Raw genomic sequence first — 15758 nt, forward strand, 5'->3', positions numbered from 1 at the left:
ATTTGGCTTGATGGCGGAAGCAGAATCTATCCATGAGTCTGCACTCAGAGGACGTTGGGTACATGCGACACTGCCCCCCGGCAGCAGCTCTGTTGTGCATGGTTTACTGTGGTCTCCTCGTCTCCCCCGCTGAGGCCAAACCTGCACTTCTGAGAGCATCCGGGGCCTGGCCGACCGATGGGGCCATTGTTTATTTTTACCTACTTCATTTTTAAAATGTTTTACTTGGGAAAACAACCTTGCTACTTGGGGAACAATGAAATACTTGGGGTGGGGGGGACAGGTAGGTCTAAATAGGAAGAGCTCTTCTCTATCCCCTGACAGCAGTCTACCCCAAGTTCAACGTCTTGAAGGAAGGGTGCCTTTACGGTAACTCACGTGATTGCCATCATGGCTCAGAACCATTTCCACTGCCCTGGGCCCTCTGAACGGGGTTCCAGTCCTCTATCTGTGATCGACAGGTGGAGTCTGAATGGCGATCTCTCGGCATTAGCTGGGCTTCAGCCTCAGCTGTAGTCCCCCAAGTGGCCTCTTTGTTCCAGGTGAGAGCCACCATATCACAAAGGAGCCATGTTGCTTCTGCTTTTAAGCCTTGACATTCATTCCCTCTCCTGGCTCTCACTGTGGGTGACCTGGACTAACGTCAGCTCAACTCAAGTGGGGCCAGCAGACAGGCATCCACCCTGTTCCGTGGGCACTTCCTGCCAGGCCTGGGGACAGGCTCTGGGGCCCTGAAGGCTGGGCAGCGACAGGCTTTGCCAAGGGCAGAAATGCAGAAAGGTCTAACCTGGACAAACGAGAAGAGCTGGGGCCAGTTGTTGGCACAAAAGGACCAGGCTGGACGCAGACTTCACAGGTCATCTCAGCCTTTTGTTCAGGAGCAGGATGACAGCCACTGGAAGGGACCCACTTTCCTGGTGGAAAATGAGCCACTGGTCAAGGAGGAGTTTGAGCTCATTCTGTAGGTTACCCTGAGAGCGTGTCAGTTTGGGTCTCAGGCATTTGGGTCTCTGGGTTGGGAGTTGGTGGCCGCACATGGAGAGGATTTATCTTGGAAGAGATTAGTGTTTCCTAATCTAGGAAACACGAGAGGTTCATCCAGGTTTGATGAGACACTTTCTCCCCATCCAGTGGCCAGCATCTGAAAAGGATTTATCTTGAAAGAGATGAAAGCTATCAGTATTTGGCTTATCTTTTTCACTCCCCTTTCCCAGGCCACGTTATCTTGGTTTTTTTTTTCATTTTTCCACATCTAACACAGGTGGGGTTGATTAGAGGGGGCAGTTTTGGGGAGGAAGGGTGGTAGGCTGAGGCACCCTCAAGGGGGAGCTGTTGTAGTCAGCTTTTTGCTGCTGTGATCAAAATGATAATGGACAGACAGATGCAGATTTGGGGAAGACAGGGTTAAGGGAATCATTCCATAAAATGGGCCCACTGTGCTGACCCCCACCTGCTTTCTTTTCCAAGAAGCCATTTACCTGCAACCCTCGCTGGCTTCAGTGGACAGGAGATGTCACATCCCTCAGCAAACTCCTTATTACCTGCAGGAGAAATGCAAGCCTGAAATAATGTCAATCACAGGAATCCATAAGAATTCATGGCTAAGAATCCAATTAGAACTGGTCCGCCTGGGCCAAAGTGACCTAGAGTTGTCACGGAGGTGGGGGACTTGAAAATCTGATGTCATGTGGCTGTCAGTCAAAAGTTAAGAGGTGGAGCTGGGTGGGGCTCTCTGGAAAGTTCTTTGGGACCCCTGATAAAACTGGAGTGTAGGAGAATTATCTTGTCCCTCTCCTCTCTGAGAGGACCCACTCTCTCCCTTGAGAGTGTCCCCTTTTGCTTTTCCTTATCCCTTCAATAAACTCATGCCTGTTACTCTGAGTGGCATGTCTGAAATCTTTCTGACCTGATTGCAAGAGTTGGGGTCTGAAGGGGGGTCTTCATGCTGCCTCGGTCTCCCAGAAGGCTCTGCAACAAAAAGACCTTGCAAGAACAATTCCAGAAGGAAAGGTTTATTTGGAGGCTCAAGGTTTCAGAGGTCTCAGTCCTTAGAGGGCCACCACTATTGATCTGAGCCTGAGGCCATGCAGAACATCTTGGCAGAAGAGTGTGGCAGAGGAAAGCAGCTCAGGGCGTGGGAGAGAGAGACTCCCCTCACCACAGGCAAAATATAAAGGCCAAGGGCACGCCCCCATGGACCCAGCTCCTCTAACCACACCCTACCTGCCTACAGTCACCACCCAGTTAATCCCTATAAGGCGATTAATGCACTGATTAGGTTAAGACTCTCAGAACCCAATCATTTCACCTCAGACCTTATTGCATTATCTCACACGTGAGCTTTTTTTTGGGGGGGGGACACACCTCATATCTAAACCACAAAAAGGGCTGACCCAGGGAAAGGACTTGGAGTAAGAAGCCAGGAGGTATGGTCCTGTTGGCAGACTGGGGACAGAAAACGCTGGAAAGACAGACGAAAGTACAGGGGAGACTTCAGAGTGCCAGGTGCTGAAGGAATTTGGACTTTGCTCCTGATTAAGGGTTGCCAGATTTCTGGATTTCACCGGCCATTGATTTTTTTCTTTTTTTTAAAAAGATAGACCTAAAGAATAAAGGGATGAAAGTGGGGTTACTGCTGTGGATTAAACATGTCCCCCCAAAATTCACGTGTTGGAAATTATTACTGATGCAAAGGACTGAGAGGAGGGACTCCAAGAGGTGATTAGGGCCCGAGGGCTTTGTCTTCATAAACTGATTAATGACCCCATCTGCGAGGCGGTGAGTTTAAAAGAGACTTAAACCGCCTCTTGCTCCTGATCTCCCTCTCCTCTCTTCCCTGGCCCTTCTGCCTTGCACCCTGGGTGACACAGCAAAAAGGCCCTTGTCAGATGTGGGACACTTAATTTGAGGCTCCAGAAAGGTAAGAGATACAGATTTGTGATTAAAAAAAAATAATCCAGATTGCAGAATCACATCTGGGTTAGTTTTTTTTGATGCTGCAATCTGTATACGGGGTAAAAATGGGAGTTCATAACCCACTTGAATCAAAGTGTGAAATATGATATATCAAGAGCTTTGTGATGTTTTGAACGATTAATAATAAAAATTTAAAAAAATAACCCAATCTTAGAATGGACCAAGACAATGAATTACCAACTTCATTGGCCACAGTTGGTGAGGGGCCATTGACCCACAACTCCTATCAGTTATCACCCTGCTTTTCTCAACAAAAGGAAAATTTAACACCCTTCATGGGGGGTGGGGGGTAAATTGTCAAAACAAAAGGTGATACTTTTGAGAAAGGACAGCTGATGGCCTTCTCTCCTTCATTTGCCAAAGTCCCAGGGAGCCGAGGAGCACAGACAGCTCTGCCACCGTCAGTGGGCAGGGGTTGGGTTGGGGCAGGGCCAGAGCCCAGGGGTCTCAGGCAGGCAGGGACAGAATAGGCGGAGCACCAGGAGTCAGGGAGACAGCTGGGAGGTCGATTCTCACCTGCCCTGGCCCTCCACAGTCACCAGGAAGGGCAGCAGCCAGTCCAACGCTCTGCGGGCCCAAGGCACCCTGGAGCAGCATCGGTCTGTAGCTCAGAACTCTGGCCTGCAGGGTGGTGACGTAGGAAAGATGGCAGGAGCTGATCCCCAGGAAGAGGGGGCAGAGCCTGCGGCGACCCCCCCTACACGAGGTCCCCCAAGCCCACTCCTCCCCCAGCAGCTGGACACTTCTCTGCAGGAGAGCCCCTTAGAGATGTAGTGTCCAAGGTTCTCACCAGACAGCACCTGGGTGCTCCCTGCTTAGCATCTACCCAAATTCCACATCCCTAGAAGGAAGGCGTGTCTTCAGCGTAAATCGCATTGTTTGCATAGTCTGGGGGCCGGGAAGTCACCCTTATCAGTTCCCTGTTGACTGAGGACATTTTGGGGAACCAAGTTCCCAGATACTGGCCGAGGCATCTGCACAGATCATAGCTGTAGGTGGGCAGGAGGTGGCACACAGTAGGCTCTCAGGCACATGCTTAAGAGCACAGGGACATCTGCAGGACTCTGAGCCCTGGTCGGCTACATCTGAGCTGCGTGACTCTGGACCAATTCTTTAAGTTCTCTGGGCCTCAGTTTTCTTACCTGCAATCAGGAGGTGATAACAGTCCTTTCTCGCAGAACAGTCGCGATTGCTGTGTGACTATTTGTTCAACTGGTGCAGCTGGAGAGTGGACTTGGCTTAGTGGATAGCTAAAGAGTTGGAACCAACTGTAAATTCTGAGAATGGGGGAACAAACAAATGGATTCGTTTTGGAGGCCGAGGAAGGAAGAGAATGAAGAAAACTAAAGTTTTAGGTCTAGGGAAATAAAAAAGACATAAACAAAAATGCAGTTATGGAGTTTGGGACAAGCCCTGATGTTGAGAATTTTTGACCAGTTCCATAGTCCATGGTCCTTGACCCTGACCATTGGCCACCTGGTCCCCAGCAGACCATACAGGTCCTCAGTCCCCACCTCTTGAGGAGGAGCCCCGGGCTGGGGACTAGGTGCTGATTTGCAATGCCCCGTCCCTCGGGTGTGTGCCAGAGCCCCTGATCTTTGCCTCTCTGCCCAACTGACCCTCCGTGTAAGTGTCTGTGCTCAGCTCCAAAGGCCTCACCTTGGCCTTGCTGCTGGACTGCCCCGTCGACCCTAGGGAGGCCAGCGCTGATTGGCTAGAGAGCGCTGACCTCCTGGGAGCCTGACTTGAAAAGATGCACTAGGTCTTGGTGATTCTTTTCACAAGAATTTGGAATTAAACCTTGTTTTAGTCTGTTTTCTGTTTTTATAACAAAACACCAGAGGCTAGACCATTTGTAAGGAGAAGAGGTTAATTTAGCTGAGGGAGGCTCAAGGCTTTGGCTTGCTCTGGTCAGGGCCTGGTGGCAGATGGCCTCCCAAGGACTGGAGGGCATATGAAGAGGTCACACGGTGAGACAAGAAGCCAGACAGCAGGAGGGACCAGTCTTGCTCCCTGTTCTGACAACTTTCTTTTATCGGTAACTCACTCACTCTGGGGGATCCATACTAGCACCTCCTGAGGACAATCCCTCAATGACCTAGCTTCCTTGTGCTAGACCAACCTTAAAGGTTCCATCCCCTCTTCCATCGTCCACTGAGGACCTGGCCCAGCACAAGAACCGTGGGGAAGAACACTCCCAAACCCCAGCAGGTCTTAAAGAGACAGGACTGGTTCAGCAGCAAGGCTTCGCTTGTGAGGGCACAGGGAGGCTTGGGGCCAGAGCCAGTCTTTGTTAGTCAAAGCTATAAGGAAGGAGAAATACTAGTGTTTCAGGGTGGTGGAAGTAGAAAGGTCAAGAGAGACAACCCAATAGGGTGTGGTGGTGCCCACCTATAATCCCAGTGGCTCCGGAGGCTGAGATAGGAGGATCTCCAGTTCAAAGCCAGCCTCAACAACAGTGTGGAGCTAAGCAACTCAGTGAGACCCTGTCTCTAAATAAAATACTGGGGATGTGGCTCAGTGATTGAGTGTCCCTGAGTTCAATTCCTGGTACCTCACCCCCTATCCCCCAAAAAAAGGAGAGAGAGAGAGAGAGAGAGAGAGCCCTTAGCTCTGCCTTGGGCCAGAACAGTTTCAGGGCCTATGCAGTTTATAATCTAAGGCAAATTAAGTCTTTTGAGTTCGGCCTTAGAGTGGCTAACAACTGAATTTGGACACTGACTGCTTCATTGGAGCTGTGAGAGTTCAAGTAAGTCCCTTAACCTCTCCGGACCTCGGTCTTTGTTGTGTAATGGAGTGAGGTCGCCAACTTCGTGGGGTTATTGTGAGGCTTAAATGAGAACTGACCTTTAAAAGGCTTAGCACAGTTTCTGACACATGTTAAGTGCTTAAAAATATTAGGTAGGATTACAATGTATTTGAACTCTCTTTCTTTCTCTTTTTTGTTTGGCTGGGGGTGGATCTCAGGACCTTTCACGTACTAGGCCGGTTCTACCACTGAGCTACTGCTGCCACCCACAATTCTCTTTCTTGAATTTGTTCAGGTGGCTTTCTGTTTCTGACCACAGCACATCAAAACACTGGTGTGACAGATGACCTTTTTCTTTAGAGAGATTCTTTCAGGGAAATGAAGGTTCTCAGGGCTTCGGCTTCCAGGACTCTGCCAGGGCTCACGGTCACATAGCAGTATTTTCCTGACAGCTGACTTCCACTCTTTCCAACACTCCGAATCCTATTTCCATTCGTAACGGCAGTTAGAACGCTTCCATCGATTTCCATGCAGTTCCTTTGGTGAATTTTATGGTTTCTCCAGCAGCCTGATTTTTCATAAAGAATGGTGGGAGTTGACTAAAATCTTCATAATCCTGTATTTTTTGACCAAAGGCAGTTCATTAATCCTCACAATGCTGCTTAAGTGTGTGTGACAAGCATCCAGGGTCTCATCAGCCTTTGGGGGAAAAAGAAATGGTGGCCTTAAGCAATGAAGCGGTTGATCTGGAACAGCACAGACCCGAGTCTTCCAGAGCGTGGGGCCTGCAAGAATTCACAGCCCCACCCTGAGCCCCTGTCAAGTCAGAGACACCAAACTGCTTTCATCCATTTGTCAAAGTACCTCCCTGCCTCTAAGATGAGACTTTCCATTAAAGTAGATGATGAGAGTGACATTTCTTCCCATCATACAATTTAAACTTATTTTAACAATAGAACTTTCAAATATATCCAATGAAATAAGACTCGGGGGATTTGGAGAAGTGCATTTTCTCTCGGCTTATTATGTTCTTATTACCGCTTCCTCTCTCGAATCTTTTATCAGAGGAACGATGTACTCTTTGGGTAATAGAATTGAATACCGCCTTTTGACAGTCAAAAACATAGTCTCTTAAGTAGGACGCCCGTGTTAAGGGAATGATTTTCCACCTAACAGCCTTCTGATTACAATGGACGAGCCACTTTCTCTTTCCGGGGCTGTTGGGCCTGGCTTCCTGCAAGTCTGTCTCCCTCTCTCTCTCTCTCTCCACCCTTCCGCCCTTCCAATTTATCAGCTACTCTCAAGTCAGGAGGAGTTTTCAAAGGCCAGATTCGAGGCTCATCCTGAGAGCTGTTGCTGGCTTCTCCCAGACCAGGGAAGATATAGCTCCTTCAGTGCATCTGGGGGTCCTTTAGGGCTCCTTCCCTCTCTAACTCCTTTCTGCCTGTTCTTAGCCAGGTATCCATCCTTCCCACCACCTGCAGCACATGACACCCCTGGTGGCCTCCATTCCTCATGCTATGGTCTGAATAGGATCTGTCCCCACCAAAGCTTATGTTGAGGCTTGGAGGGGCAGTGGGGCCCTCAAGAATTCACCCCTCATTAATGGATTAATTTTGTTTTCTCCCAGGAAATGGGTAAGCTTTCCAGGAATATGTACCAAGACCCCCAGTAGATGCCTGGGGCTGAGGACAGCTCTGAGCCCTCTGTATATAGTAGGTTTTCTTCTTATATATATGTACACACCCAGAATAAAGTTTAATTTAAAAGTTAGGTGTAGCAAGAGATGAACAACATGATAAAATGGAGCAATCATAAAAGTCTACTATAATAAAAATTATACCGATGTGATCTGAGAGTCACAACATATCTTATTGTACTGTACTCATCCTCCTTACGTTGATGTAAGATGATGCCATTACTACATGATAAGATGAAGTAAGGTAAATGTTGTATTATGACATAGACTTAGGCTACTACTTGAACACAAGCACTGTAATTCCAAAACAATTGATCTGATAACCAAGATGGCTACTAAGTAGCCAACGGGAGGGTAGTGTATACAGTGTGGATATACTGAACAAAGGAATGATTCATTCCATCTGGAGATGGGATGAAACATGGTCTCATCATACTAAGCAGAATGGCATACAGTTTAAAATTCACAAAATGTTTAATTTCTAGGATTTTCCATTTATTGTTTTCAGTCCATGATTGAATATGGATAATAAAAACAAGGGCAAAGACTTAGATAAAGGGGAACAACTGTACGAGCTTTCTGGGCACTAACAACTCCACATGTGTAATCTCAAGGAGTTTCCATAACAACCCTAGTGGGGAATGCCATTATTATCTCTATTTTTCCCTGGAGGAAACAGAAGCACAGGGAGGTAAAACAACTTAGTAAAGTGGCGGAATTTGTATTTGCACTCTGCCAGGTTGGCTCCAAGCTCTCACTCTTCAGTACTTTTCAAAGTGGAGGGGACCTGAGGTATCAGCTCTGCTCTTCTTAGGAGACTACTGGCATTCAGCCAGGACCTTACCTTCTCCTCCTGGAGAAATCCTTCAATGTGTCTTAGTAAACTTTACTCTGTCTGCCAGGAGGAGGTGAAGTAAGGTGGAATGAGTTTGCTGTCTGCATGTCCCAGAAGACAGAGAAACCTCTCTCTTGGTGGCCATAGCATCTCTTGCTCCAACTCCATCATTTGCTCCTTGGTATTTATAAAACTCGGGAGGACTTTGTTAATTGTCCCCATCAGTTCAAGTGAACTCTGATGGCACACCACTCTCTCCCATTCATTTTCTAACAGTGTTCCCAGGTTAGAGATGCCCAATTTAACAGAGAATAAATTAGTAGTCCCGTCATAAATCTTGGGAAGGTGGAGAGAAAACACTCCCTTGCTACATTTGGCAAATCAAATGAGCAAATGAGCTCGTGTTCTTAGAAGAAACTCAATTCTTAGAAACTCTCCCTCATCACACAGCTGTGAGGAGAACTGCAGATTAATTAAGTGAAATGGAAGAGATAAATACAAGAGGACATTTTTCTGAGGATGGCTTTGTCGGGGTTTTAAGTTGAAATTCTGTGGAAGGAAGTGCCTATTTAAGTGACCAGTCCATTGATCAGGCATCTTATTTATATGCTTGGGAAATCCAAGTGACCCCTCCACCTGGCTGGCCCAGAGAGGCTGCTGGTGGGAGTGGCCCACTCTTGCTTCCCTGGGGGGGGGACTGAAGCACAAAGAGACGAAGGTGTGTGTGGGTGTGAGGGGGTCCTTGTTATGTGTCTTTGATGAGGATGCTTTGTACCCACTGGGAAGTGTTCTGGGTATGTGTGAGGACCAGCCTATCCTATCCCAGAAAGCTGGTCATTGAGTTGATCCTTGGGTCTCCCATCCTGGGTGGTCATGGCTGGGGTACAGTGGATAGGGCTTCCGGGGGCTCGCTCTGCTTTGTGGAGGAGGGTCCTCTTTTATTGCAAGGAAGTCAGACAGAGACTAGATTCAGGACAGCCTATGGAATATGGGTGAGAGAAGAGGCCAAAGAATGGAGGGAGGGAGGGAGGGAGGGAGCCAGGAGCAGCATGCTGGATTGTTGGCCTTCTGCTTTGTTTCTGGCTTCTGGGGAAGCTGCCTGAACTGTCCCTAGCATCTGCAGCCTATTCAAGAGCTGAAAGGTCTCCTGTCTGGTGTTCTCTAGCTAGGATGTGCTCGGATCCAAACTTCAGTCCTGTCCAAAGTTCTCCCGCCTAAAGGAGCCCAGCTTTGGAGCTTTGGTTGCTACTAAGCTCTTTCGATTTTTCCTTTGCAATTGGCTCTGACTTAGCATCTACTGACTAGTGGGTGGGGATACCACCACATATCCCCCCGCCACACACACACATTTTATTGGGTGAAATAAAGATATGACAAATTTTAAAGTGCTTTGAAACTACAGTCATTCACAATCAGGAGCTCACTGGAGATGAACTCTAGTGTCTCCTCATAACAAAGACCTTATAGTCGTTGGGTATTACAACCTGGGTGTTACATCACAATGATCCCCTGTCCAGGCTCAGGATTTCACTGGGCCTAGGCTAGAGACAGGGGAGAGAACACAGAGCGTGTCATAAGTAGGTACTTATGCAGGGACCTCTTCCCTCTGTGTTGCATGGAACGTCATCCTGTGTTCATTCATTCCACAAATGTTACGAATCATTTGCTCTATGGTCCCTTGGATTTGATGTTGAAATGACAGGACTCATGACTCTCCATGGGATTTCCAGGAGGAGAGCACAGCAAGGCCCTGGACATCTTGTTCATCTTGGTATCTTCAACACCCAGCACTTATATCAGACAAATAGCGAATGCCCAGGAATCTGATGAACGAAGGGACAGATAAAATTGTCCACACGGACTGCTTTTTCCATTATCTCTGTAGGATATTTTCCAAGAGTCTACCACTGTCGTTCATTTCTTCAAAACAGGAAGATAATAAACTTTTTCATCAAATTAAATCAGTTTAAGTGAAACCATGGGGTTTGCAGACTTTCAGAGGACAGGGTAGATATGATATGATATGATATGATATGATATGATATGATATATGATATGATAATGCTACAACCCACCTTGCAACAGTGTGCTAAGGGAACAAAGCCAGACACAAAGGACAGACACTGCATGATTCCCTTTATAAAACATGCGCAGATCAACGTTTACTACAATGGCAAGAACTCTGAAAAGCCCTGGTTGGCTCTCTAGTCCTAGGATCTGTGACGGACGACCATGCTCTAAATGAAGGCTGTCCCTAAGTAATAATTCATGCACAGGGATAAAGGTGACGTTCTGCCATATACAGGAGCAGCTGGAGCGGCGAAAGGAGAAGCAGGTCCCTCCTTAAGGGCCTGTGACTTTGATCACCAGGGAGGAGGTTGTGATGACAGGACTAGACATTTCTATTCCAGAGACAACAAAGGCCAAAGTCCAATCCAATAGGATTCACTGTGATAATCACGAGACGGTAGGAATTCACTAAGGGAAGCAACGTGGAGACCCACCTCAGCATGTCCTTTGTCCCTGGATTGTTAAGACCTTGGATATCGATTCTTGTTCTGGTGGAATAGCCAAGGCATCTCTCTGGCTTGCAGCTTTCTCTCCTTCTTTAATCAAGATTCCCTCTTCCTCAGGTTTTAAATGTCACTCATGAGGGACTCTCATTCTGAGCCAGGTGCTGAGCAAACAGAGATCAGGAAGCGAAGTCCTGTCTTCCCTGGGTATGTGCAGTGGGGCAGGAGCCACTCACCCATAACTCCTCTCCCAGCACGCCCTCAAACCATGGTGCATAATGTGTTCAGCAGCAAAAGGTTTCTTCACACCACACTGGAGGGAAAGGAGGTGGCTTCTAAGAGGAGGCAACCCTGGAATCTGGGCATTCCACGTTGAGAAAGGGCCCTGAGCAAAGGCTGGAGGTGGGCAAATTGAGAAGCCCAGACCAGAGTCAAGAGGTAAATATGGAGAGACAGCCGAGAGAGAAGCATGTCTGAGTCTAGAATCACAGACATTCCTCCTGCGCTCTTGTGAGGGGCTCAGGTTTTACTCCGTAGGCAATGGGGGACTTACTGCAAGTTTTCAAAAAAGAGAAAACTGGAAACAGGTCTATATTTTGCAAAATCCTGGAGGCTTCCCCAAGGAGGATAGATTGGAGGGGAGGAGGGACGGGGAGCTGGTGGCATGGAAACCTGTTAGGGCAAGTTTGCAACTGTCCAGGTGAGAAATCACCAAGGGAAAAGAAACCCACACACCAAGGCTCTGTCAGGTGCAGGCAGGGCTTCGTACTGGGACCTGCTACCTCCTGTAGGTCCCAGGAGAGCTCTGCAGAGGTTATTATCGTTGCCACTCTGCCTGTGAGGAACGGAGAGGTGCCATGGTGTCAAGCTCATATGGCAAAGAAATAGCCTCCCTGCATCCACGGGGGCCACTGGCTGATCATGGGGATCAGAGGCTGGGTGAGTGACAGCTGTGTGGGAGGGCTGCTGGGGAGGAGAGGCAGGTTGATTGGGTGAAGGGAGGCACGGATGGTGCCAAGGACTGTGAGCTCCAGGCGTGGCAGAAGCCCAGCCAGCAAAAGGGGCCAAGACTAGTTTAATGTGTTCCCAGTCTAAACAGCCAGAGCTTATTTTGCCATACCCAGACGCACACCTTTATCACTGCCAAATAGCATTCTTTTTGATAAATTCTTTTTAGTGCATAAAAAGTTTAAAGTCTTACATCTAAAGCAAAACATAATATACTGAAGTCAATGATGTAAGTTTAAATATTTGGGGAAAATGATCTTTGCTGTGTTTTCGATTCCTACTTTTCTTTTTTTCATCTGCTTGAGTTGGTGTGCTCTGTACTAACTTCTAAAAGTTAATGCACTATGGTTTCTTTTAAATAATATTGAACTAGTTTTAATTCTTTAAAAATGTTCCATTTGGGTACAAAAAATGTTCTGTTCAGAGAAATTGTTAAAAATAAAATTAATAACAAGATCATTTAAAACTTCTGTATGCTAAGAGTTTCATGATAACTCCCAGAAAATTCAAATATATTTTTAATATATTCAGTTTTACTTTCTAATGACATTATGCAAAGTAGTAATTACATCTGTACTGATTTTGCCGTCTTATGAAAGTTGCCTTTGCATATACTGTGTTGTTCTTTCTTTCATTGACTTGTTATCAACTTAAATCAATAAATCAATATCCACCTTGTCACATGGGTTGAAGCAAGAAATGCAACCAAGTCAGCCACTCAGCTTAGCCCTGAAATCTTGGATTTAGCTATGCAGGTATTACAGCCTTTGGCCTGTATTCCTTATGCATTGTATTAGTTTAGGTTCTCCAGAGAAAAAGGAACCAATTCGATACGGCATATATGTAATACATAAAATATACATTACAGATACACAGTATTATAAGGGATTGGTTCCTGTGGGCATGGAGGCCGCAAAGGCCCAACATGTGCAGCGGGTATGCCAGAGAACTAAAGGTAGAGTTCCAGTCTGAGTCCAAAGCCTGGGAACCAGAAGAACCAAGGGTGTAAATTCCAGTCCGAGTTTGGTTCAGAAGGCAGAAGACTTCAGAGAGCCAGGGAGAGAGGAGTTCCTTCTTCTGGTTAGCAGTAGGGCCAACCTTTTAATCCCATTCAGGCCTTCCTAGGTTGGTGTTTTAAAGAGGAGTGTGCACAGGCCTTAAAAGACCTCCCAGAGGTTCAGTGAGAAGGGCTTTGAGAAGAAACTGTTGGGTGAGTGTTTAGGGTGATGGTTCTGAGTTTTGAGAATGCAGTCATGGAGCCCCTTGAAGGCAGGTGGTTGCCATGGTGATGAATGGTGAGTCAGGCAAGATGGCGGAAGGCCTGGAGGAAGCTGGGAAGAAAGTTTTTGAGACTAGGAGAGATGAGTAAGTGGGGAAGGGAAGATGCAGAAAAGAAACCCTAAATGCAGCATTCCTGGAGAGGATGTACTAGGGATTCTAGCAGATGCTGTGCTGGGCCTGGTGCCTTGTGGGTGCCATTACAATAGCGTACAGTAGATATTTGCATCAGACACTGCTACTGGTGAGCGGGTGTTCATGCTTCCCTGCCCCCCTCCTGGTAACTCCTCTGTTTTGCTCAGGGCAGCAATGTACCCAGCTGGAATATTCACCTTGTCACATGCTCAAGCTGCAGCGGTGTGTCCTGACCCAGAACTGACACCTACAGGGTGGGGCTTTGAGGTGAGTTATTATTTATCTTTGTCTTTTTAAAAACAGAGTCAACTGGCACATGCATTTTGTCCTTTACCCTTTACTCTTCCCTCTTCCTGTCTTCCTAGAAGGCAGATGTACAGACAGAGTATCCAGTGGCCTGGAGGGTGAATCTCCATTTGTTAAGGATGGTGGAGTAGAAAGAGCCAAGGAACTTGGTTCCTTAAGCAGCAACACCAGCCCAATGAGGAAAAAACAAAGCCCTTACTTGCTTCAACCACTGTTTGTCTGGTTCCTATTAGGGGAAGCCAAATGCAAACTTGACCTTCTATTCTATTACCTCCTGATTGTCCTCAATGAAGCGAATGGGCTCAGATAGTTTAAGCAACTCGACCAAGACCACTTAGACCCTGGAGACTGGTTATTCAAAGTCTGTGGTCCATGGATCCACAGCATGAGCCTCACTTGCGAGCTTGGGCCTCACCAGAGACCTACCAAATTAGCACCTCATCTAACGTGATTTCCAGCTGCTTCACGTGTGCAGTGAAGTTGGAGAAGTGTCAGTCTGGATAATGAGCAGAGCTAAGATTTGATCCATGTCTATTTGACTTCAAAATGCACACCCTTCTTCTGAAATAGGAGAGAACAAGATGATATATTTTTGCACAGATGTGAGTCAGCTTTTCATTGCTATAACAAATATCTGTGGTAACTAACTTATAAAGAGAAAAGGCTTATTTTGGCTCACAGTTTTGCAGATTCCAGTCCCTGGTTGTTTGGGCCTGTGACATTGCTTTTGGGCCTCTGACAAGGCCGCACATCATGGCAGAAGGTGTGTCGTGGAACAAAGCCATTCACCTCGTGGAGGGGAAGTGAAAGAGAGGGAGGTGAGGGGATGGGATCCAAGTATCCACCTCAATAACTTTCCCCCAATGACCAGAAAACCTTCCTCTAGGCCTCCCCTTTTAAAGGTACTGCTACCTCTCAATAGAACCAACTTGGGGACACATGGGCCGTAGGGAGCGCTCCAAGTGCTAACTGTAGCAGATGCCTTCTGAGACAGAGAAAGGAAGCTGCAGAGTCTGTGGCACAGGGCCTGAATTTTCTCAGAATAAAGAGTGCTAGAATGCTCACTCACTGAGAGCAACTGCACACCTACTGTGTGCATCAGGTACTAGAAGTAAAAAACTGTCTCTGTCTTCAAGGATTCAAAGGTAGTGGGGATACTGTGACAATGACCAATATTTATGATATTGCCCTGAAGGCTATAGCAGAGTCTTGAGAATCATGGAACGGCACTTGCCCCTCCCCTCCCCCACCTCTGAAATTCCTTGCATTAAATGGAACTGTATCGCATATATGGCCCAAGCTCAAGGGTTCATGATTGTCGGGTGGTCACAGGCTGGGCTAGAGTCAGATGAAATGACACTGGGCTACTTAATTTTCACTTTGCTTTGTAGGAAGCAGACTCTACTCCATACAAGTGATCTTTTCAACCTGGAGCAGAAAGCGGTGGTTTATGGAGAAGCCGGAAGGGGTGGGATAAGGGGAATTGGACACCGTCTGCAGAAATGCCAAGTGACACCTGGGAGGAAGAATAGTTTCTAAAGACTTGTTTGTTTTCTTTGCCCAAAGAAACATGGTTTAAGAGGCCAACCTCAGTATTTGTCCCAATTCACAGAGTTTGGGCTCCCTAAGTGCCTGTGTTTAATCAATATTTTATGAGTTTGAATCATCTCCAATGAACTTGTACGTTTCCTAAATGATGAGACATTCCTGGACAATGCTTTCATCAATAAATTATCATGATGGCGTATTTAATTTGAACTCTCAGTTCATTTATTTGGTTGGAGGCGTGAGTGGCTGTGTCAACGTCTTGCCAGAGAAATGACTGTAAGAGGAAAACGGTGAACATGTGAGCAAGATTTTGTCCTGTGTATCTGTCTGCTTGGTGCATGGCTGAAATAACTGACTTTTGAGCAAACGGCCTGCTGTCTTGGTGATGGACCTGAGTGAGCTGGAGAAACCGATGCCAACGGACAGGATGACTCTCCTGTTGGTAGGAAGGGAAAGACGGCCACACAGGGCCAACAAGTTAAGGAGAAAGTCATGGCATCAGGAAAAAGCAAACTAAAATGGTTATTTATTCATTTTCATTTAATTTGGGGGTACCAAAATTGAACTCAGGGGCTCTCAACCACTGAGCCACATCCCCAGCCCTATTTTGCATTTTATTTAGAGTCAGGGTCTCACTGAGTTGCTTAGCACCTCACTTTTGCTGAGGCTGGCTTTGAACTCACGATCCTCTTGCCTCAGCCTCCTGAGCTG

General features: G+C 47.0%; 2 long non-coding RNA genes across 5 annotated transcripts; one reads left to right on the forward strand and one right to left on the reverse strand.

The window, feature by feature from the left end:
* Positions 1 to 204: 204 nt before the first annotated feature.
* Positions 205 to 4249, reverse strand: LOC125618819. 3 transcript variants are annotated; one of them, XR_007350191.1, is made up of 5 exons: positions 4119 to 4249; positions 3493 to 3597; positions 1479 to 1541; positions 788 to 914; positions 205 to 448 (listed from the first exon to the last, which is right to left on the reverse strand). It is a non-coding gene; the product is annotated as an uncharacterized LOC125618819 (long non-coding RNA). The 3 variants fall into 3 exon arrangements; XR_007350192.1 differs by adding an exon at positions 1907 to 2602 and having other exon boundaries at positions 205 to 914; XR_007350190.1 differs by having other exon boundaries at positions 205 to 914.
* On the forward strand, positions 2627 to 15251 carry LOC107154093. 2 transcript variants are annotated; one of them, XR_001505021.2, is made up of 3 exons: positions 2627 to 2920; positions 13361 to 13460; positions 14891 to 15251. It is a non-coding gene; the product is annotated as an uncharacterized LOC107154093 (long non-coding RNA). The 2 variants fall into 2 exon arrangements; XR_007350189.1 differs by lacking the exon at positions 2627 to 2920 and adding an exon at positions 11053 to 11210.
* The last annotated feature ends 507 nt before the right edge of the window (positions 15252 to 15758 follow it).

The sequence above is a fragment of the Marmota marmota genome, unplaced genomic scaffold, assembly GCF_001458135.2.
Source record: "Marmota marmota marmota unplaced genomic scaffold, marMar, whole genome shotgun sequence".
NCBI classification, from domain to species: Eukaryota; Metazoa; Chordata; class Mammalia; order Rodentia; family Sciuridae; genus Marmota; species Marmota marmota.